At 46.1% G+C, this 18413-nt stretch overlaps 3 protein-coding genes across 3 annotated transcripts in view; 2 read left to right on the top strand and 1 right to left on the bottom strand.

The window, feature by feature from the left end:
* The window catches only part of LOC125428554 (zinc finger protein 420-like), a 577239-nt gene that overhangs the window by 29374 nt on the left and 529452 nt on the right, over window positions 1-18413 (top strand). The gene's annotated exons all lie outside the window — the stretch shown is intronic.
* LOC125428839 (zinc finger and SCAN domain-containing protein 32-like) overlaps window positions 1-18413 on the top strand; it is a 665212-nt gene that overhangs the window by 174376 nt on the left and 472423 nt on the right. The window lies entirely within an intron of this gene.
* Window positions 1-18413, bottom strand: part of TAP2 (transporter 2, ATP binding cassette subfamily B member) — a 1062867-nt gene that overhangs the window by 938779 nt on the left and 105675 nt on the right. The window lies entirely within an intron of this gene.

Below are 18413 nucleotides of genomic sequence, written 5' to 3'. Positions count from 1 at the left end.
CAGATTCCCTGCAGTTCGCAGTTTGTCACTCACCTTGGATCAGGTAATATCAGCCTCTTTCCCTTCATCCCCCCCCCCCCCACACACCATTCCTTTCCCCCGTTCTTAGTTTTGTTAGTGTGCATGTGCCAGGAATTCAGGAATTAACTCTCAGCTGCTTAGTGGTTTATTCCATCTTCTATTTTGTATCCAATAAAATTGCAATTATAATAACATTCTCTTTGTTTATGTTTTTATTTTGGGGCATCCCTTCAGAGATCTACTCTGGCATGTACAAACTACAATTACCTGTGTAAATCCTCTCAGGAACACTTTTTAAACTAATCCCCACTCCCCCCTCCCAATACTCTGTGCACATTTTTTGGTAATACTCAAGAGTGGAAAGAGATTCAGTCAAGCAGGCTGTTGTATGCAGCATTTAAGAACTACATGAAGGAGAACTACATGCTACATGAAGGAGAAACCTTTAGACTGCTCAGAGTGTGGAAAAAGAGTCAGGCAGCATGGCTAATTCTCTTGTTCTTTAAAAAAAACTTATATTTTTTGTCGAAGGCTTTCACGGCCGGATTCAACTGATTGTGGTGGGTTTTTCAGGCTGTGTGGCTGTGGTCTGGTAGATCTTGTTCCTAACGTTTCACCTGTATCGGTGGCTGGCATTTTCTCTGTGATACACCTCTGAAGATGCCAGCTACAGATGCAGGCAAAACATTAGGAACAATATCTATTAGACCACAGCCTCACAGCCTGGAAAACCCACCACAACCATAATTTTTGTTTTTATTTTTTCTTTTATTTATTTTACTACATAAATAGTCTTTGCACATTCTACCTTGATAATGTATATTTTCAACAGTTTATGAGCTTAACTGATAACCACCCCTTTTCTTGTAACTTTTCACAGCCATTCAAGGGATTATCACCAACTTAATCTTCTGTCTAAAAATGAAAGTCATATCTTTCAAGCTATTAATGGCTGCACTAAAAATTTGAGCTACTGCCTTTCATTCAGAGCCTAGTTTAAAACCCAGCAGTTCTGTGACTATTTTAATTGTAATTTGCTTTCTTCCAGTATGTATTATTTACATAAAGCGCTGAATGTGTTTGTCCAATGTATTTCAATTTTCTGTTATTTTGTCTAAACGCCTTTGAGGGAAGACTTGCTGAGGGAAAGACAGAGGATGGAGATTGTTCCTTCTGACTTTCATTAATACCCTAGACAACGGTATATTTCTATACTAAGATGGTAATTGGGGGCATTGTTCTCTGGTGGATCCAGTCCTATTTGGCTGATGGGTCCCAGAAGGGGGGCTAGGGGACCCCTGCTTGACACATGCCACAAGATCCCCAAGGGCTCTCTCGTGTCCTCAGGGCTCTGGGTTCTAGAATATCTGGGGGACTTTGACAGTCCATATGGTGTTTCTGCTAGAATATTCATTCTGGCTTCAAATGTGATGCTCTTTTGGAAGTATTGCACAGGATCTCCTTCTAACATCCTCTCCTTCCTTAAGGACAGTAGCCTGACTCCAAGGTTTACCCCATAGGTGGGAAAATGAGCAAGTCATGCTGAGCAGAATTATTCTTTTCTATGCCCATCAAAGTCATCTTTCCTCTCGACTGCAGTGTTCAAGGTTGACAGAGATGTGGACAGACAAAATTTTGCAGTACCTAATTTTTCTGCTAAAAATTCAATTTCTAAATAGTTCTTGCTTCCTAAAATTAATAGAAAATGGGTGCCATTTCCAGTAAAATATTAGGTCCATGTGGCATTTTGAAATAATAAATGTTGTTTTGATAGGAGTTGGTTGCAATTTGGGGGCGTTACAGCAACCACAGGGAACAGTGCTGAGGCTTTCACTACTATGGTCTGGATAGCCAAGAGTAAGGCTCTCCTCCTTTTTGAGCACGGGAGAACCTTTTGAATTCTGACCGTGTGCTGAGAGTGACTCCAAAATGGCTGCTGCAGGAGGCCAAACACATAGAGGAAGAACAAGTGGAAGGGAGAAGAGGGGTTAAAAAGATGGGAAGAGGAGTGAGAAACAATAAAGCAAACATGAGTGGCAGCTGTCTGAAACAACATTATTTTAATATGTAAAGCCACCTGAATCTTCAGTGGCCAATCAGACAGTGACAGCACCCCCAGGCCCCACCCACCTTCTAAAAGCACTTGATGTGCACCAATAAAATTGTTGCTGGGCTCCTTGCATTGGGGGCTCCTGGCATAGAGTCTTTTCTGAACATGGAGGGAATGTTCCCTGATGCTACTAAGTTAATTTTTAACTTCTTTTTTCCTGCCTAACTTTCCACAGGCTGACAACATGTTTGAGCATGAGCAGAATGTCTTGCCATCACCACTGAGCAACCACAACAAAGATTTTGCACCTCTGGATTAGAAAGCAAGTTTTCATGGCCAGATTGGGGCTTAAAATACACATTCAATCATTCATTTATTCATCTATTGATTTATTTGTTTGACTATTACCCACGCATTCCCAACAAGTTGAGCTCAAGGCATGCTGGTTAAAAGTCTTACAGAAAGGAAAAGAACAATAGTATAACAATAAAAATTAGGGAAGGAAAGGGGGAAAGCTATTAAAGGGTTAAGAAGAAGAGTTTGGATTTATATCCCCCCTTTCTCTCCTGCAGGAGACTCAAAGGGGCTTACAATTTCCTTGCCCTTCCCCCCTCACAACAAACACCCTGTGAGGTAGGTGGGGCTGAGAGAGCTCCGAGAAGCTGTGACTAGCCCAAGGTCACCCAGCTGGCGTGTGTGGGAGTGCACAGGCTAATCTGAATTCCCCAGATAAGCCTCCACAGCTCAGGCAGCAGAGCTGGGAATCAAACCCGGTTCCTCCAGATTAGATACACGAGCTCTTAACCTCCTAAGCCACTGTACACAAGTGCAGTTCCTAGAGAGGATACAAAAACAAGAGGAATACTGCAGTCCTCCAATGTCCTTCTTTTTGGTCCAGCTGTGTTTTCAGGGAAGCAGGAGGATGTAGGCTTGAGAAGCCAGACTGGGGAAATCCCAGAATTATGTGCAGGGGCCTGGAAAGGAAGGGACGGATCTGACCTACACTGGGCAACTCTGCAGAATGGGGGGGTCTCTCTCTGGTTCCCACGTACACAGCAGGACCAGGAAAGAGGTTTCTCCAGGAGTGATGTCATCTCTGCAGCTGGCTGCACCTCCAGCCAAAAGCAGGAGAGGGCTGGGTTTCCTTCCAGTCCAGGAACCAATTCTCTGGTGTTTTCCTGGGTAGATGGCAACCCCAGCTGAAAGGCAGGTGGCCATCAGGACAGAGGTGTGGCTGCATTGAGAGTGTGTTATGGTTTGGGGGTGGCAAAGAGTCTGAGGGAGGGGAGGGTTCTTGCCCTCTCTGGGTCTCTGCTTAAGTTGGCTCCTGTAGAAACGGGAAAGTGGTTATGTGGAATCTCCTATGTGTTCTCCTGGAAAGCTTTTTCCCTGGTAATGTGGGATTCCTGTGGAGCACAAAGAACTGTCCAACTACAGCAACGGTGTTAGTTAATGCCTTTTGGAAGCGATGGAAGAGAGAATATCTGCCATTACTTCAAAAAAGAACTACAGTGGTACCTCGAAAATCGCAGATAATCTGTCCGGAGATTATCAGCGATTTTCAAAAATGACGTATTTCGAGGTACGCCGTTTGCGCATGCGCAACACCGTTTGCATACGCGCAACAGAGTTTGCGTACTCTCGGCAGCTGACGATTTTCGAGGACGGAAATCTGCGCCTGGCAATCGTTGATTTCTGAAATCGACGATTTTCAAAGGCACCGATTTTCGAGGTACCACTGTAAATGGGAAGAAACCCAACCAGATCTTCAGGTATGAGGTATGGTCTTGATGAAAGAAAAAGACTCCACAGAGGAGCTGGCCCCTAGCCCATGTGGTGGAAGTAGTTCCTGGAGAAGATCACAGAGTACGTAACATTAAAGACAACGAGAGCAACTGGTTGCAAAATATTTGAGACCGATTACAGATCTTGTTGCATCACCAGAATGGATGATGAATTCTGCAATCGAGAGAGTAGCTGATGTTCTGTATTAATGTTAGATAGGTAGTTAATGGAGGTAAAACTTGCATAGGAAGTTTTAGTCGGAGAGTGTCATGCCCCCATAGACACCCTTACCATTTTCCTTATTTAAGCTTCAGTAGTACCCTTCGTTAGAATGGGTTTAGTTGCCTTTTGTACAGTATTCCGTGGGAGGGAACCTCAGTTAGACCCTGTCCCTTTAAGAAGCCCTCTAGTGGCAAGAGCACTACAGTATCTCTTATTAGCTAGCAGTGCCTTTGTTCAGTCTGTTTAGTTTCTGGTGTCTGGGGAAGGCTGGAGACAGCAATACCTCAGACGTATAAGGTGCTACATATAAGGTGTCAGAGATCCATAGAACTCAGAGTTCAACAGGACTGCAGGAAATACAGAGTCCAGTTAGAGGACACTGGGAGAACTCAGAAGAAGAAGCAAGCAGAACAGACGTCCTTAGAAGCAGTTGAGGAAGAATTAGAAACTGCAAGCTCTTCAATAATCTCCAATCATTTCCAGTCATGTGTATTCTTTATTAGTTAGACTTCACAGGAGTCAAACTTTCAATATTATTAAAGCGTTTTTGAATTGTAACTCATCTGTCGGTCTTACACTCTGTTCTGACCAAGTGCAAGGCACCTGATAATAGATTACTTGGGGAACAGAACTACTACTATTTATCTTCTTCATGCAAGTTCGGTCATCTGTTCCAAGAAAGCATCATCCATCTCTTCAGACTGGCATGGGGGTCTCCCCCTTAATTTTTACCCAAAAGTTCTCCACCTGGCTTATAGGATTTAAGTCATGGATCTGCTCACAGCTGTAATAATCTTTTACATATAATGCTACTACTCCTCTTTTCCTATTTGATCTGTTTCTCTGAAATAGGTTGCACCCTCCAATTCTTATGTTCCAATCATGAGACTCATCTTACCAGGTTTCAGTGATACCTATATCATATTTGCTTTGTTGTGTTAACAGTTCATCTTGTTTATTTCCTATGCTCTGTGCATTGGTGTAGAGGCATCGGTGCATTTTCTTTGGCTGCTTATTTAAGTTTTTTTAATCTCCCACTATTGGCTTCTTGATCTGGTCCTATTTGCTCAGTTCTCTCTAAAACCTTTGGACTATTATCACTATCACTTGATGAGCTCCTGTCTGCTTGAATACGGTCTCCCTCCCCCACATAACTCAGCTTAAAGCCTTTCTGATCAGGTTTGTGAGCTTCCCGGCAAAGATGTTTCTACCTACAGGCGTGGATGCAACCCATCCCTTGCCAGCAGTCCTCCTTCATGAAACCACAGACCATGGTCCAAGAACCCAAATTGTTCCTGGCGGCACCACTTGCGAATGAACCCAATTCATTCTGCTGTTTTCTTTCAGGTTTCAAATCCTGCAATTATTTCTCTACTCATGTTTTCAATATATAGTAAACTTTTCTGTACTATTGTCTCTTATTAAAGTTGTTAATTTTGTCATTTCTGAATATTCTGAGACTTACAGTATCCAGTCTTTGTTGATATTTTATTATCTCTCCATTTGTGCACGTACATCGTCCTTGGTGTGGTAGACAGGTACTTGAAAAGCAGTCTGTAATGATGTACGGTTGCCTGTCAATAGACATTTAGCAGACTCTGATATTGATAATGGTAGTCTTTACTGAAGGTCTATGGAAGGCAATTAACCATACTATTTCATAGCCAGATCTGAGAAATGTGGGAAAGCCAAGGGGAGATATAGCTTGGACAACCCTGCCCTTTTCTCCTTGTAGCTGTGAAAGGCAAGGATAGTCAGGATATTTATGCCTAGTTCTCTTTATCGCTGATTGCAGCGATACAGCATTTAGGAATGCAGCTTGAGAACTTGGGAAGCGCAGCCAGGCACAGATTTGAACCAAATGCCTGTGAACCAGAGTGATGTAATTCTTACATGGTCAGGTCCTCGGGTCCCAAGCTCCTGACAGGAGGCAGCAATAAGTAGCCAGCAGCTGTAAAAGGAGCTGTAAAGGAATTATGTGAGAAGTAATTAATCAGGACTCTTGACAGTTGATTTGGGATATCATCTCCTATAAATCCCTATTTTAAAAGTTGCTTTTTAAAACGAACCACTGTCTTGATTCTAGTGTTTTTAAGTACTGGTAGCCAAACTTTGTCCATTTTCATGACCATTTTCTTTTAAATGTCATACAGCCTGGAAAACCCACTGGAACGGGGGAAAATTGATGTTTTCAAAATGTTTTATTACTGCTGTGAAAATATTTATTGTGTTACATCCAGCACCCCCAATTGCCCCCCCAGCATTGGAGACACATTACGCTCTGTGGCGCAAAACTGCTGGAAAAACACAGATCCTCGTGATTTTTGCATCTCAAAATCAGCAGCACTTCACAACTCCAGCCATTAGCCACATGTCTGAACACAATACTCACACATCCCACCCTTCGTGGTGCTGCAGTGGTGCAAAAACCTGCTTGAAAAACATGGATCCTTGTGGGTCCTCATAATTTTTCCACTTGGGTCACCAAAAAATCACCTGCACATCATACCTCATACCCCTAGACACATGTCTGAATACAATAATCCTGCATCCCATGCTCTGTGCCACCACAGTGGCATAAAAATGTGGTTAAAACACATGGATCCTCCTGATTTTTGCACTGTCACCCCAAAATCACCACCACATCACAGCTGAAGCCCCATGTCACATGTCTGAACACAACTGTGGAGAAATGACACCCCCCTTTCTTTTCTCCCCTCCTCCCATCAGACATCATAGACTTGGGGGACTTGGAAATGCCAGAGAAACAGCAGGAAATGCTACCTGACCTGGGGGGAAATGATATCTTGACCCAGCCTGACCTTGTCAAAGGAGGGTGGGGTCTGGGATCTGAAAAATTGGTGGGAGTTAAGGGGCGAGTTTACGTTGCTCCTCTTGCATCCTCAGCTTCTGACGCTCTATCTCCTTCTCTGCCTGCAGTCGCAACTTTGCAGTTCTAACTCCTGGATCTGGACTGCGTCCTTTGGGCTGGGGCTCGCATCGGGCTCGATGGTTCAGTCTGTGTGGGGGGACGTTTTGACGCCCCATGTGACTGTAATGGTTGCAACCGGGCCGAAATAATCTCAGAACCACTTGCTATAACCCAGTGGACTGGAGGAGAGCCGATATTGTCCCCATCTTCAAAAGGGGGGAAAAAGAGGACCCAAACAACTACCTGCTAGTCAGCCTGACATCAATACCAGAAAAGATCCTAGAGAGTATATCACTAAGCAGGCAGTTTGTAAGCACTTGGAAGGGAATAATGTGATCACTGAAAATCAATATGGGTTTCTCAAAAACAAGTCATGCCAGACTATCTTATCTCTTTTTTGATAGAGGACAAACTTGGTAGATGAAGGGAATGCTGTGGACGTGGCATACCTTGATTTTAGTAAGGCCTATGACAAGGTGCCCCTTGACATTCTTGCGAGTAAGCTGGAAAGATGTGGACTAGACAAGCAACTATTAGATGGATTTGTAATTGGTTGACTGGCCAAACACAAAGAGTGCACATCAATGGCTCATTTTCATCTTGGAGAGAAGTGAGTAGTAAAGTGCCACGGGGTTCTGTCTTAGGCCCAGTGCTATTCAGTATTTTTATCAATGGATAATGAAATAGAGGGCATGCTAATCAAATCTGCAGATAATACCAAATTAGGAGGGGTACCTAATACCCTGAAGGACAGGGGAAGGATTCAAAATGATCTGGACAGATTGGAGACCTGGGCCAAAACTAACAAAATGAATTTCAACAGAGATAAATGTAAGATTCTACACTTAGGCAGAAAAAATGAAATGCACAATATAGGATGAGTGACCCCCGGCTTGACAACACTGCATGTGAAAAGGACCTGGGAGTCTTAGTAGACCACAAACTGAACATGAGTCAGCAGTGTCTTATGATAGCGAAGAAAGCCAATGCAATTCTGGGATGCATCCATAAGAGTATAGCGTCTAGATCGAGGGAAGCAATTGTACCACTCTATTCTGCATTGGGTGTACTGTGTTCAGTTCTGGGCACCGAAATTTAAGAAGCATATGGACAAGCTGGAAAGTGTCCAGAGGATGGCAACCAAAATGGTAAAAGATCTGGAATAAATGCCCTATGGAGAAAGACTTAGGGAGCTGGGGATGTTGTTACCCAAAATGGTGGGACACAACAACCCTACACCTAACTGGGGTCTGAGGCGTGCCTTTATAGAGAGAAAAAAGCAGTAAATCTTGGGGCAAAGGAAATCCTTGAACAAAGGATTTTTCCTGCTGTTCCAGGTAAGGCAATGCTCGAGTATCAGACTGTGGCCGACCCCGTTATCTTGATGGGTTTTGCCAGGTGTTGGGCAATAAACAGGTAATGACCCTAAATGGGGGTTACAACATAGAGCAGTGGTGGCGAACCTTTGGCACTCCAGATGTTGGACTGGTATGGCCTGCCAGCATGGCCAATTGCCCATGCTGGCAGGGGCTGTGGTAACGAATCCTGTATCTGGGCATCAAAATTCGCCACCCTGGCTATAGATGATTGGCGAATGGACTGCAATTCCCATCGGCCCCTGCCAGCATGGCCAGTTGCCCACATGCTGGCAGGCTGAAGAGAGCCAGCAATCTTATCTAGTGTCAAGTCACCACCACTGGCTATAGATGGTAAAGGAAGAGGGTGAGAGTCAGAGGAACACCTTTGAGTAGGTTAAGAGATATAGACAAAAGAGAACTGGTTTGTCCAAGGAGCTGTTGTTCATGTTCAAATGCTGTTTGCTGAGTACGTGCAAGGCATGAGGATGAGGTCATTTAGGCAGTTTTGCCTGAAAGGTCCAACACAGTCCCAATATGAAGTTCTGAGTTCAACAGGTTGCTCCGTTCAGGGCACTGTTCCGCCAGGTCAGACAGGGTAGCACACCAGGCAGAAAGACCATTCTCTCCCCCTCCATGCCACCACAGGTCAGGCTGGTTACAATGGCTCATTCCGCACATGCAGAATAATGCACTTTCAAACTGCTTTCAGTGCTCTTTGAAGCTGTGCAGAATAGCAAAATCCACTTGCAAACAGTTGTGAAAGTGGTTTGAAAACGCATTATTTTGCGTGTGCGGAAGGGGCCAATGTTTAGTCTGGAGAAGCGACAGTTAAGGGGGCATGATAGCTATGTTTAAATATTTGAAGGGATGTCATGTCGAAGAGGGAGCAAGCTTGTTTTCTGCTGCCTCAGAAACTAGGACACGGAGTAATGGATTCAAGGTGTGGGAAAAGAGACTCCATCTAAACATTAGGAAGAACTTTCTGTCAGGGTTGTTCGACAGTGAGATTCCCTGCCTCGGAGAGTGGTGGAGTCTCCTCCTTTGGAGATTTTTAAACAGAGGCTGGATGAACATATGTCAGGGGAGATTTCATTGTGTGTTCCTAAATGGCAGGGAGTTAGACTTGATGGACCTTGTGGCGTCATTCAACTCTGATTATATGACTCTATGATTCTTTCCACACTTGAAGCTTTCAAAAGGTCTCTCTTTTGTGTGAGTTCTTTGATGCAGTTGAAGACTGCTTCTATAATTGAATGCCTTTCCACACTCTGAGCATTTAAAAGGTCCCTCCTTTGTGTGAGTTATTTGATGCTGTCGAAGATTGCTACTCTAACTGAATCTCTTTCCACACTCTAGGCATTCAAAAGGCCTCTCTTTGGTGTGAGTTCTTCGATGCTGTTGAAGATGCCACTTTGATTGAAATTCTTTCCACAATCTGTGTGAGTTCTTCGATGATCTTGAAGACAGTCACTGCTACTGAATTTCTTTCCACACCCTGCACAGTCAAAAGGTTTCCCCTTTGTATGAGTTATCTGATGCTGTTTAAGACTGCCACGCTGACTGAATCTCTTCCCACACTCTGAGCATTCAAAAGGTCTCTCTTTTGTGTGAGTTCTTTGATGCCGTTGAAGACTGCTTCTATAGTTGAATGCCTTTCCACACTCTGAGCATTTAAGAGGTCCCGCCTTTGTGTGAGTTATTTGATGCTGTCGAAGACTGTTACTCTGACTGAATCTCTTTCCACACTCTAGGCATTCAAAAGGCCTCTCTTTGGTGTGAGTTCTTTGATGCTGTTGAAGATTGCTACTCTGACTGAATCTCTTTCCACACTCTGAGCATTCAAAAGGTCTCTCCTTTGTGTGAGTTCTCTGATGCCTTTGAAGAGCGCTATTCCGATGGAATCTCTTTCCACACTCTGAGCATTCAACAGGTGTCTCCTTTTTCTTTGTGTGAGTTCTTTGATGCTTTTGAAGACTGCCACTCTGACTGAATCTCTTTCCACACTCAGAGCACTCAAAAGGTCTCTCCTTTGTGTGAGTTCTTTGATGCTTTTGAAGAGTGCTACTCCGACTGAATCTCTTTCCACACTCTGAGCATTCAACAGGTGTCTCCTTTGTGTGAGTTCTTTGATGCTGTTGGAGATATCTACTACAACTGAATCTGTTTCCACACTCTGAGCATTCAAAAGGTTTCTCCTTTGTGTGGGTTCTTTGATGCTGTTGAAGAGTGCTATTCCGACTGAATCTCTTTCCACACTCTAAGCATTTAAAAGGTCTCTCCTTTGTGTGAGTTCTTTGATGCACTTGAAGACTGCCACTCTGAGTGAATCTCTTTCCACACTCTGAGCATTCAAAGGGTCTCTCCTTTGTATGAGTTCTTTGATGCTGCTGAAGACTGCCACTCCAAATGAATCCCTTTCCACACTCTGAACATTCAAAGGGCCACTCCTTTGTATGAGTTATTTGATGCTGTTTAAGATGGCAACGCCAAATGAATCCCTTTCCACACACTGAGCATTCAAAAGGTTTTTCTCCTGTGTGGGTTCTTTGGTGCATGATGAGCTTTGATCTGCAGTGGAAGAACTTTCTGCAACAAACACATTTATGTGACCTCATTTTACTGTGCTTTGGAACATGTGCATTACCCTTTTTTCTACCAGACGTCGTTCTCCTCTCTAAGCAGATTAATGGTTTCTTTCCTGAATGAGTCTTTTGGTGTTGGAAAAGATCTAATTTTTGTGAGAAGCTTTTGCTACAGTCTGAGCAATGATAAATTTTATGTGTTCTTTGATGCTGAAGGAGCTCTATGCTGCCAAGGAAACTCTTGTCACATTCCAAGCATTGATGGGTCTTTTTTTCAGTTTGCATTTGAAAACGAATCGCACATTGGCTTTGATCTGAGAAGTTCATTTCACACTCCAAGAACTTATATGCTTCCCCTACTGTGTGGATTGGTTCACAGATATTCTTTCCTAGGTCATGTGATTTCTTGGCCAGATGACATTCTTCCATCCTCTTTGGTCCACCTTTGAGATCTTCATTCTGGACTTTCTGTGGCAATATTTGATGCACTTCCTCATCCCACTCATTCCCCTGCTCATCTGCTGCTGGAATAAAAAGAAAGATCCTGTTAGCACTCACACAAGGAAGTTTTATCCACACACAAAAAAATTAATTAGCCTTTTCCTGCTGGGTTTTGAAGGTTATTCATATATACTTACAAGGAAATTCAAGTGTGCTGCATTAGAAAAGCTTGATGTGTAGTTTATACAATGATTAATATTTTATATACCTCCTCACCTGAGTGACTTTTCTGATGTGAAGAAAGGGCTGATTTCTGACTGGAAGTCTTCCTGCACTTCCTGCAATCATACAGGTCCTCAAATGTGGGAATTTGTCTCTTGGAAATAACATGGATGTTTTTAAAGAATGTCTCTGCAAAGGCCACACTTTCATTTGCCCTGAAGTGGATTCTCTGGTTAGCACAGAGGCCTTCATTTCTTTTTGTTTTGGCTGTCATTTCCTCTTTGACTAGGATTTCACAGAATCTTCCCTCTTGGGATGGACCCAGGTTTTCCCTTGTCTTATCTGCCTGGCTTCCCTCCTGCCTGTGTGGTCCATCTCCATCCTTGAACTTTCGTTTGGAATATTCATCCTTGGTTTTTTCCAAAGAGAGCCCTGGTGCTCCTGGAAGAAACAAAGAAGACCAATTAGCAATTAGAGAAGAAGCGAAGCCACTCATCAGGCAATGCCCAGTAATGTGTGAACATTTCCTTTATCAGACTTACTTTCCCCCCAACTGAACTGCTGGCCACACGTTACCCCCAGCCGGGCTTCAAGATCATCAGTTTTTATATTCAGCCTATCCCTCCCCAAACTCCCTGTATGCACTTTAAGGCCGCTTCTGCACAGCCAATTACAGCGTTGTGCCGTCGGTGTTATTGGCAATGCTGCGTTCACATGGGTGGACGCTCCGTAGACAGGTAGCACATCATCTGAACCCCGGCGTTTCGCACAGCTGCACTTTGCAAATGGCATTTTTTCCCCCCAGGGTAGACGTCAAGGGCATTAGGTGCCAGGATTGGCCAGTGTGGGCTGCCATTTGGGGGGCGGGCTCTGCAGCACCAATTCCTGGCGGGCACTTCACACGATGCCAACTGCGGAGTGCCATTGTTGAAAAGATACGCTCGGTGAGCGATTTTCAAATAAACTGTTGTGGGCCTGCTGGAGCATTGCCGTATCACTGCAGCGTCGTTTCTGCAACGACAGCCGTGCGAGCTCCCCGCCTATAATGCTGTTTTTACTGTCCTTTTACTGGCTTTTTTGGCCCGTGCAGAAATGGCCTAAGGGAGGAAAGTGGCAAAGAATATTCCCCTACCATTCACATTTCTCTTGTCATGTAGCTCTTTTCAGTCTCAGCTACCGATGATTAAAGAGAACAAGACGACAAAGCTTTTATACCCACTTTCCTCTACCCTAAAGAGCTTCAAAGTGGCTCACAAGTCACATTCCTTTCCTCTCCCCACTACAGGCACCTTGTGAGGCAGGTGTGGCTGAGACAGTTCTGAGAGAACTGTGACTGGCACCAAGTTACCCAACGGCCTTCATTTGGAGAAGTAGGGACAAATCTCTCTCTCCATACTAGACTCCACTGCTTTGAACCACTACACCATATTAGCTCTCCAAAGGAAGTTATCATGATTTCCAGTCCTGCAGCTGCATATGCTGGGGGGTGGGGAGAAGCCAGGACTTTACCAAGTAAACCTGACACTTCAAAGCAGACCCCTGTGGTTTTTGGAAGAGGGGCCAGTTGGGAGCAGGGCACATGAGGTCCAAGGCAGCTAACTGACAGCTGTAGGAAAAGCGCATTGGCCTCTTCCAGCTCAGCTTTTCTTAAGTGAGCCCCCACCTTTCCCTGCACAATCCCAGACTTGTGGATATAGTAGTTCTTCAAAAGTTTCGGGAGAAGCTTCTGAGCATCCCAGAATTCAGGTCCCAGAAGATCTTCTTCCCACCTTTTCCAGCAGGTTTTGTGATTCTGCCAAACTAAGACAGGTGAGGATGAAGCAGAAGTCCTTTGAGAATATTAAGAACATAAGAAACAGCCTGCTGGATCAGACCAGAGTCCATCTAGTCCAGCACTCTGCTACTCGCAGTGGCCCACCAGGTGCCTTTGGGAGCTCACATGCAGGAGGTGAAAGCAATGGCCTTCTGCTGCTGCTGCTCCCGAGCACCTGGTCTGTTAAGGCATTTGCAATCTCAGATCAAAGAGGATCAAGATTGGTAGCCATAGATCGACTTCTCCTCCATAAATCTGTCCAAGCCCCTTTTAAAGATATCCAGGTTAGTGGCCATCACCACCTCCTGTGGCAGCATATTCCAAATACCAATCACACGTTGTGTTAAAAAATGTTTCCTTTTATTAGTCCTTATTCTTCCCCCCAGCATTTTCAATGTATGCCCCTGGTTCTAGTATTGTGAGAAAGAGAGAAAAATTTCTCTCTGTCAACATTTTCTACCCCATGCATAATTTTGTAGACTTCAATCATATCCCCCCTCAGACGTCTCCTCTCCAAACTAAAGAGTCCCAAACGCTGCAGCCTCTCCTAATAAGGAAGGTGCTCCAATCATCCTCATAAGGAAGGTGCTCCAATCATCCTCATTGCCCTTCTCTGCACTTTTTCTATCTCTTCGATATCCTTTTTGAGATGTGGCGACCAGAACTGAACACAGTACTCCAAGTGCGGTCGCACCACTGCTTTATATAAGGGCATGACAATCCTTGCAGTTTTATTATCAACTCCTTTCCTAATTATCCCCAGCATAGAGTTTGCCTTTTTCACAGCTGCCATGCATTGAGTTGACATTCCCATGGAACTATCAACTAAGATGCTCAAATCCCTTTCCTGGTCTGTGACTGACCCCTTGATCATTCTCTTGACATAACCATGAAGGATCCTCACTTGCAGCCAGCTCATCTGGGAAGGAAACACTCTCTTGTGATCCTCTTGACAAATTATCCTGCCTTTCTTCAGATGTGAGACCTTTCTCTGCCTCCACTATAGTCTCTCTTACATTCTTGACTCTTGGCACAGAGAGGAGAAAGTGATGGTTCTTATGCAGAGAAGGAAAGAAATCCAGGGAACAAGATTTTTCCCCCAGGAAGAATGGAAATCTGATCAAGATCAAAGCTCACAATCCCAACCATTGGGAGAGGAAGAGTTGGTTTCTATACCCTGCTTTTGGAATACCTCCAAGAAATATTAAAGCAGGTTACAATTGCCTTCCCTTCCTTTCCCCACAAAAGGCTCCTTGTGAGATAGGTGGGACTGAGAGAGTTCTGAGTGAACTATGACTGGTCCAAGCAGGAGTCACGTAGAGGAGACAGGAATCAGACCCTTTTCTCCAGATCAGAGTCTGCTATTCTCAAAAACTACACCATACTGACTCTCCAGATCACAATTGGAGGGGATTACCCCACTTGGAGGGCAAGTGTGTTCTAATGGTTATCAACTGTGAAATCAGGATGTGGCCCCTTCCAGAGTCTTCCTGGGGGGCCTAGCAGTCCTGCAGTAGCCTCAGGCCAGGACACCACTCTCTCTGGTTCAGTTGCCCCAGGCAAACCAGATGGCTTTTGGTTGCTCCACTTGGCAATGCTAAATATCCCTTTCGCAGCTGTCCGGCCACCTCGAGGCCTCCAGAAGGAAGCAAGGAGCAGAACAGGGCTCAGCCAAAAAGTATTACTGTTCAAGATTTTCATCCATGCTTCACCCCAAAGATAGAAATCTGGCACCTATGAAAGATCCTTACCCAGAGAAGCCACGCTCCCGTAGTTCTCCATCATGACGTCCTTGTAGAGAGCTCTTTGGTCTGGATCCAGGAATGCCCACTCTGCCTCTGTGAAATACACGGCCACCTCCCCAAAGGAAATGACAGACTGAAAGGAAAAGCGGATGCCCTCATCAGAGGTAATCTCAGGCAGTGTCATGATCTGGGCCTGGTTTGGTCAGACCGTGTCATGCCTCTTGTTATCTGTTGCTGGGGTATTTATTTGTCTGTCTGTCTGTCTGTTTGTTTATTTATGGGATTTTTATACCGCTCAACCCTTGAAGGGTTGGTATTGATGACCCTTGGGGTCCCTTTTATGACTCTGTTCAGGCACAAGAACATAAGAACAAGCCTGCTGGATCAGACCAAAGTCCATCGAGTCCAGCACTCGCTACTCGCAGTGGCCCACCAGGTGCCTTTGGGAGCTCACATGCAGGATGTGAAAGCAATGGCCTTCTGCTGCTGCTGTTGCTCCCGAGCACCTGGTCTGCTCAGGCATTTGCCATCTCAGATCAACTTAATCTGCTTCTTAGACACCTGTTAGCTGCTATGCTTCGAAATGCTGGGTAGGATAGGTTTTTGGCTTTGGTGAAGGCCATGCACCCGGCTCCCCATGAGAGGAGAGGGGTGCGTTTTCTCCTCTTGGGAACTGGTGCTGACAGGCTGGTGTGGAGGGTGGGGTTGAGTGGGTATAAGGGGAGCTGTTTTGGTGCTTAACCTTTAGGGAAGTCCAAATGTTTATTCCTGGTGCTGTTTTGAATAAAAAGAACTTGTCTGAACACAAAGCCTCACATTGAACAGACCAGGGGCATGACAGGTAGAGATGGAAAACTGGGAGGGGGCGTTCTGGGAGGGGGCAGGATGGAGAACTCAGCTTGGGTATAAGGAGCAGCATTCAGAGCCTCTTGCCTGGGCCCCTCAGCACAAACTCCAGGAGAAAAGCTCCCCCCCCCCAGAGAAAGGGGGAGACCCAGGCTGCCCCCTGCTCATCTCCCCTACCTGGATTGGAGGTGCAGCCGCTGTTTCCATGTCTCTGCAAACAGAACGGATCAACACTGTCTCTTCACTGCCTGAGAGGGAGAGAAAACCGGAAGAAAGAGCATCAGCCTCCACTCGCTAGTCTATTTGCTTGTGTGAACTGTGCGTCATGAACCCGTTCCCAGGGCCGTGAAACCTTGCCCCGTGTACGCTCAAAATGAATTGTAACACTTTCTGGTAAGGACTGGGAGAGGTGGAAGAGAACCACAAGGCCAAGATGTTATTCTTTTATTGGATGTGCCCTCACACACGGCCTTAAGATCAGGCTGATGGGAGAGAAGTCTGAGGTGAAAATGATGTTTCATGGCAGCATGGTGTAGTGGTTAAGAGCAGGTGGACTCTAATCTGGAGAACTGGGTTTGATTGTCCTTCACATTTGTTTCCCCATTTCTGCTGGGTGATCCTGGGCTAGTCACAGTTCTTTGGAACTCTCTCAGCCCCACCTACCTGTCTGTTATGGGCAGAGGAAGGGAAGAAAGGAGAGAAAGGGGGGGGGGGGGTATAAATCCAAACTCTTCTTCTCACTGTCGCATCAGACCAAAAAAACGAGACCTGAATTGAGCGCATCTGGTAACGGAGGGTGATCTCAATGAGTGTCTGTACCATCTACTGATCCACTGATGTCGACATCTGGATTTTCAGCCAGAGGCAACTTCAACGTGACATCATACCCACCCCAAGCCCCTCTCCAAGGCAAATGAACTGGGTGCCCCAATCCCATCCAGGCAGAACGGATCCTTACCGCGAGGGAGGGCCTCCGGGGCACATTCCTGGGCACGGGCACGCTGCCCTTCCTGCACCGGAGCTCCTTCCGCCTCAGAGGACTTCGCTTCCAGCTTGACGGACGGACCCCACGTCTGAAACATCAGTGAGGGAAATGGGTAAGAGACGGAATGGAAGACACCGAGGACTGGATCCTGCCCCACTCCCAGACTCTGCACCTTTCCATTAGCAGACCTAATAGTGTTTTCTTTCAACCTTGGAGGGACAAGAAATTCCCTGGAAGATGTGGCTGATGAAGCAGATTGTCAAAACTCCCACTTGGATGCTTAACTCTCGGACAAATATCAGACAGGGAAGCTTTAGGACCGTGGTGGCGAACCTTTGGCACTCCAGATGTTATGGACTACAATTCCCATCAGCCCCTGCCAGCATGGCCAATAGGTTCGCCATCACTGCTTTAGGACATTCGTTCCCAACCTGGAGTACGTGTCCCCCTGGGGGTACGCATCAGAGCCTTGGGGGGTATACAGGAAAAATTATTTAATGGCTGCTGCTGCTGGGGGATAAAAGCCAGTGGTGGTTGTAAATTAAGATTAGTTTACTTTGGGGAGCCCAAGGCCAGGGAAAGAGTCCTCTCCTAGGCCTGCTGCTGCCAACCCTCTCCCTCCAGCCGCAGCCCCCTTTCCTGGCAGGGAAGGAGGCTCAGTTTGAAGCCAGAAACTTTTTTTGCAGAGGCAGGTTGGTTGGGGGGAAGAGAAGTAGGGTAAGAGAAGTGAGGAGGAATCGGGGCAGGAAAAACCAAGGCCCTTTCCGCACGGGCCAAAAACAGTGCCCTGGGGACGGCAAAAATGCCATCCCTAGGGAGCTGTTCGCAAAGCAGGGAGCTGCCGTCCCTACAGAGCTGCATCGCAGCAGCGCTGTCCTCGCTCTCCCCCAGCGGCGCAAAGACGCCGCTTTCCAACCTCGGTCCACGAGGTTGCGAACCACACCGGAGGGAAGCCACCCCTTTCCCCGTCACTCCCACTCACCTGCATTGCTCTGGAGGGCTGCAGGGACCCGCCCACGCTGTCCTCCGACCTCCAGGGGTCAGAGGGCAGCATGGGTGGGTCCCTGCAGCCCTCCAGAGGGACGCTGGAGAGGCAGGTGAGTGGGGGAGGGCAACCGAGAGGAGGCTCCATGTGGAGCCGTCTCTCCAGCTAGGGAGGGAGCTGGGACTGCTTGTGCGAGCTGTCCCCACACCTCCACCGGCATAAATTATGCCGGTGGAGAAGCGCTGCTGCCGCCGTGCGGAAAGGGTCCAAGTTAGAACAAGTAGGGCAGTTACTTGGGGGGCAGGGGGATACAGCATATTTAGAGATGGGGCAGAGAGAGAAAGTGAGTGCCATGGAGTGCAGGCAAAGAAAGGGAAGGCACTGCAGAGGAAAAGAGGGAACAGAAATTGCCCCCTTTTCTGAACT

Source organism: Sphaerodactylus townsendi, linkage group LG03 (genome assembly GCF_021028975.2).
Source record: "Sphaerodactylus townsendi isolate TG3544 linkage group LG03, MPM_Stown_v2.3, whole genome shotgun sequence".
In the NCBI taxonomy this organism is placed as follows: domain Eukaryota; kingdom Metazoa; phylum Chordata; class Lepidosauria; order Squamata; family Sphaerodactylidae; genus Sphaerodactylus; species Sphaerodactylus townsendi.
The sequence above is the reverse complement of the archived record's forward strand: the minus strand, read 5'-3'. Positions and strand labels throughout refer to the sequence as shown.